Raw genomic sequence first — 6,000 nt, 5'->3', positions numbered from 1 at the left:
CTATCTCAATCTCTCTGAGCCTGGCTCCTCTCTGCATTAGATTTATTCAGAAGCCAAATGTCTCTGCTTCCCAAGATATTGGAGATCCTTCTCTGACAACACTATAGTAATACGAGGGCAGAGCACAGGGACTCACATCTGTAAACCAAGTTCTTAGGAGGCTGAGGTCTTAGGATCACGGGTTTGAAACCAGCTCGGGCAGGAAAGAGACTATGAGACTCTTCTCTCTAATTAACCACCAAAAAGCCAGAAGTGGAGTTGCCAATCAAGTGGTAGAGCCCTAGCCTTGAGCAAAAAGTTCAGGATCAGTACCCACCCAAAAACAAAACAAAACAAAAAAAACAATCCCCAGGAATCTAGCAACTAGTCAAAGAAAACAACAAGATTCAAGGGCAATGACTGGACTAAGAGTATCATGAAGAAAGTACAAAGTCATTGTGGTTGAGGAAATGGCCTTTGGGGCCACCAAGCTGGGGCTCCAATCATACCACGCCAGTTACCTTTATCCAGGTTTCATTACTGTTCTGGGTCTCAATTTCCTCCCCCGTGAGGGTAAGATGATACAGTGTTTGTAAAACTCAGAAAGAAATATGATCCCCTATGACTTCTCCTGCAGCTCTACCTGCCAACTCCGAGACACCAATGCAGAGATACAATCAAGAAGGATCATATGAACATGAGTATAGGACTTGGTGAGTGGTTGGAAGGTAGAGAAAGAGATCTCTTAAGATGCTGGAAGCTGGGTTCTGTGGCTCGAGCCTATAATCCTAGCTACTAAAGAGGCTGAGATCGGAGGATTGTAGTTCTTAGCAGTCAGGGCAGAAAAGTCCCTGCGAGACTCTTATCTCCAATAAACCACTAAAAACACTGGGAATGTGGCTCAGTGGTAGACTGCTTGCCTAGCATGCATGGGTTTGATTTCTCGGTACCACATAAACAGAAAAAGCTAGAAGTGGTCCTATGGCTCAAGTGGCAGAGTGCTAGCCTTGAGCAAAAGAAGCTCAGGGACAGTGCCCAAGCCCTGAGTTCAAGCCCCAGGACTGGCAAAAAACAAAAACAAGAACAACAACAACAAAAAAAAACCAGAAGTGGTTTTGTGGCTCAAGTGATAGAGTGCTAGCCTTGAGCACAAGAGGCTGGAGGATAGAACTCAGGCAATGAGTTCAACCCCCACAGCTGACAAAAAAAATGCTGGCATACGATGTTCCTAGAAATAATTTCTCCAAGGCTGGGAAGGTGGCTCAGTGGTAGAGCACTTGCCTTGCATGACTGAGGCCCTGGGTTTGATTCCCCAGCACAACATAAGCAAAAAGAAAAAAAGCCAGAAGTGGCGCTGTGGCTCAAGTGGTAGAGCGCTAGCCTTGAGCTGAAGAGCTGAGGGACAGTGCCCAGGCCCAGAGTTCAAGCCCCATGACCAGACCCCCCCCCCCCCAAAAAAAAAAGAAATAATTTCTCCAGCCTCAGAAAATGAGAACAACTTTAAAGAAAAGAATCATAATCTTAGCTGGGTGCTAGTGGCTCATGCCTGTAATCCTAGCTCCTCAGGAGGCTGAGATCTGAGGATTGCAGTCCAAAGCCAGCATGGAAAGTTCATGAGACTCTTATCTCCAATAAACTACCCAGAAAAAACTGGAAGTGGTGTGGTGGCTCAAAGTGGTAGAGCACTATCTTTGAGCAAAAAGAGGCTCAGGGACAGTGTCTAGGCCCTGAGTTCAATTCCCAGTGCAGGCGCACACACACACACACACACACACACACACACACACACACACACACACACAGAAGGAATGGAAGTCTCAAAAGAACATTAGAACATAAACAGAAAAATTATCTGAAAGGCTTGCTGATGGAATACTTAATGACCCGAGGGCAGTTAACTAGTGGTAGGATTCACTATCATGAAAACAACTAAAAGAATGGATAGGAAGATCTGGCAGAAATAAATACCAATATGTGGATGAAGTTATTGGAGGAAATCTGAAATCTATGTTTCTCTAGAGCAATATTAAAAGACAACTCAAGGCTGGGAATGTGGCTTAGAGTACTTATCTAGCACGCATAAGGCTCTGGGTTCAAATCCTCAATACCACATAAACAAACAAACAAAAAGACAACTCAATTGTTAATAGAAATCATTACTAGCGTTGGCTAGTTGGTAGTTCAGTGGTAAAGCATTTGCCTAACATACACAGGGCCCTAAAAGGAAATTAATAGTAGAGTACCTAAATCTAGTTATCTATCTATCTCTATAGATACATGTAAAAACTTCTTATGATAAAGGAACCAGTTTTAAAAGTCAAGCATGGAGTTTCATGCCTGCAATCCCAGCACCCAGGAAGTCGAGGTAGAAGGAACAGAACTTGAAACTAGCCTTGGATATAGAATCCTGTTACATGAAATAAATAAGTAAACAATAAATAAAAGAAAACCAGCTTTGAAACTAACTTTTTGGCTTTGAAAGCTACAAAGTTAAAGTCATGTTTTCTTCTGAGCGAATGTAAAAGGACAAAGACAGCTAAGTCCTCCACAGGAACCACATAGAAGGAGGGAAAGGAAAGCAAAAGGAGGAAGTGAACACAGGCAAGCCCAAGGAGGAAGATGTGAAGCTGATGGGAGGGGGGGAGGGGAGAGGCTGCTACTCAGTACCTTCTAGGTTGCTGGTGATCATCCTACCCTCCCTCTGGGAAAATGTGCAGAATTCTCCCAATACAGTAGAGACAGGTTTGAAAAACAGCCATCAAAAGTCAATGCATGGGCTGGGATGGTGGCTCAGTGGTAGAGTGCTTGCCTTGCATGCATGATGCGCTGGGTTCGATTCCTTAGCACCACATAAGCAGAAAAAAGCCAGAAGTGGTGCTGTGGCTCAAGTGGTAGAATGCTAGCCTTGAGCTGAAGAGCTGAGGGACAGTGCCAAGGTGCAGAGCTCAAGCCCCATGACCAAAAAAAAAAAAAAAAGTCAATGCATAACATTGACCAAAAAGACATGTACTCTTTACCTAACTTATGCAACTGTAACCCTCTGTACATCACCTTTATGAAAAAATTAAAAATTTTTAAGTCAGTGTAAAGACAAGTATATAACTCAAGTGGTAGAGTCAATGTACTAGCCAGATATGGTGGTGCACATTGATAAATTTCAGCACTTGGGAGGCTAAGATAGAAGCATCATGAATTTGAGGCTAGTCTGGACTACATAGAAAATGTCTCAGCAGGGCCTGGGAATGTGGCTTAGTGGTAGAGTGTTTGCCTAGCATGCCCTGGGTTTGATTCCTCAGTACCACATAAACAGAAAAAGCCAGAAGTGGCACTGTGGTTCAAGTGATAGAATGCTAGCCTTGAGCAAAAGAAGCTTAGGGACAGTGCCCATGCCCTGAGTTCAAGCCCTGGGATAGGCAAGCAAACAGACACACAAAAAAATATATCTCAGCAATGAATTCTTATAAAATGAATATTGAATGATTCTGCAGGCCTTCTGGATTTCATAGCCATATATTTCTTTTTTTCCCATATATTTCTTTTCCAGTTTCTTTTCCTGTTTCGGTTTCCTCCATCCTCTTTTTTTTTTTTTTTTTTTTTTGTCGGTCGTGGGGCTTGAACTCTGGGCCTGGGCGTTGTCCCTCAGCTCTTCAGCTCAAGGCGAGTGCTCTACCACTTGAGCTACAGTGCCACTTCCGGTTTTCTGGTGGTTTATTGGAGATAGGAGTCTCATGGTCTCTCCTGCCCGGGCTGGCTTTGAACTGCGATCCTCAGATCTCAGCCTCCTGAGTAGCTAGGATTACAGGCGTGCGCCACCAGCGCCCGGCTCCTCTTTTTTTTTTTTTTTTTTTTATCGGTTGTAGGGCTTGAACTCTGCACCTGGGCACTGTCTCTCAGCTCTTCAGCTCAAGGGTAGCACTCTACCACTTGAGCCACAGCGCCACTTCCAGTTTCCTGGTGGTTTATTGGAGCTAAGAGTCTCCCAGACTTTCCTGCCCAGGCTGGCTTTGAACTGCGATCCTCAGATTTTAGTCTCCTGAGTAGCTAGGATTACAGCCGTGAGCCACTGGCGCCCAGCTCCTGTTTTTTAATAGATTATATTTGCATGGTTACATTGCATATGGATAACCTTTCTTGAATGCAAAGTTATTTATATTATCACAGTTATATCTTGGTATAAAGTTTATTCTCCCTTCACTTTTTTGGAAGATTTGCCATTTCTTTGTCAAAGCTTAAGCTCAATATTTATTTACATAAGGTTGTTACTTTCTCAACATTTCATAGTTGAAATTACAGGCTTTTTTGATTTATTCCTTTTTTTTGTTGCTGTTGGTCATGGGGTTTGAACCTTGGGCCTAGGCACTGTCCCTCAGCTCTTCAGCTCAAGACTAGCGCTCTACCATTTGAGCCACAGCACCACTTCTGGTTTTTCTGGTGGTTAATTGGAGATAAGAATCTCATGGACTTTCCTGCCTAGTCTGGCTTTGAGCTACAATCCTCAGACCTCAGTCTCCAGAGTACCTAGGATTATAGGTATGAGCCACTGGCTCCTTGCTTTGATTTATTCCTTTTGAGAGGAGGTAAAGTTGCAACTGGAAAATTCATGAAGAACCCAGAGGTAAAACTCATAGCTATTCAAAGGAAGAAAACAAAAACAAAAACAGCAAAACACCATCTCCAAGGGGGGATGAAAATACAGACATTGTAATCATAGGCATAATGAATTCCTCAGAAAATAAAAGGATCATTGACTTGGTTCAGTAATAAAATCCAGAGGTGGCTTGTCTCATGTCTGCAATCCTAGCTACTTAGGAAGCTGAGATCTAAGGATTAAAAAAGCCAACTCAGGGCAAGAAAGTCCTTGAGACTCTTCTCTCCAATTAACTACCAAAAGAGCAGGAAGTGGAGCTATGGCTCAAGTGGCAGAGGGCTATCTTTGAGTGAAAGTGCACAGGTCCCTCTTCCCCCTCCCCTCACACAACACAGTAGTCCAGCCTGTAATCCCAGCCGTGTTAGAGCATAAATAGAAGGATTGTAATCTGAGGCTGGCCATAGCAGACTACTACTTTTAGAAAAACAACTAAAAGTAAAAAGGGCTGGGAGGTGTTACCCAAGTGGTACAGAGACTCCAGAAGATATGGCTAAGACCAAAACCACAGATGCACTCATCTAAAAGGAAGTGACACGGACTTCCCTGTTGTGGAAATCACTAGCTGCTCAGCAAATAAAGGATCATTGCTTAAAAGACCAAGAAGGAGAGAAAGCAGGTGACTTCTTGGAAGCAGCCTTTGCCGGGTGTGTTTACTGTGCTTTCATGGCTCTGTGATTAACAGCTCATCCTGCCTGGGGTTCAGAGGCTCCGCTGGGGTGGGCACATGAGTGTGCAGTTCCTTCCTCATTCAGCACCTCCTCATGGCTACAGCCAAAGGCCTGTGGGGGGATGAAGAGGTACTCAGCTGTGGGAACCTGTGTCATTGCTTCTGTTTTTCTGCTTTTGAGCCTGAGAACCACCATTGAAACTGTGATTTTTTCTTTTTTTTTTTGCCAGTCCTGGGGCTTGAACTCAGAGCCTGAACACTGTCCCTGAACCTCTTTATGCTCAAGGCTAGCACTCTACCACTTGAGCCACAGCATCACTAAGTAGCTTTTTTTTAATGTAGTTTATTAGAGATAATACTCTCACTGACTTTTCTGCCCAGGCTAACTGTGATTCTTAGATCTCAGCCTCCTGAGTAGCTAGGATTACAGGTGTGAACCACCATGCACCTGGCTCAAATCTTTTCTTCTACAATTACCTTCTCACAATTTGACATCCATCCCTGGAGACAGAATGTTTTCCACACACTCTCAAATATGTGTATGTGTGTGGGGTGTAGGTGTGAAACTGGGATTGTTTCATCTTTTTTTTCCTGCTATAAAATGGAGTAGTAATAAGTCAATGATTAAAGGATTTAAGACACCTGGTCTTTGCAGGTAGCTGCTAGGATGGTTCCCTTCTTTTTCATTGCAGTGTAGTATTCTGTT

This window comes from Dipodomys spectabilis, unplaced genomic scaffold (genome assembly GCF_019054845.1).
Source record: "Dipodomys spectabilis isolate Male_0828 unplaced genomic scaffold, ASM1905484v1 ptg000108l, whole genome shotgun sequence".
Taxonomy (NCBI): Eukaryota; Metazoa; Chordata; class Mammalia; order Rodentia; family Heteromyidae; genus Dipodomys; species Dipodomys spectabilis.
This window is presented reverse-complemented; position numbering follows the sequence as displayed.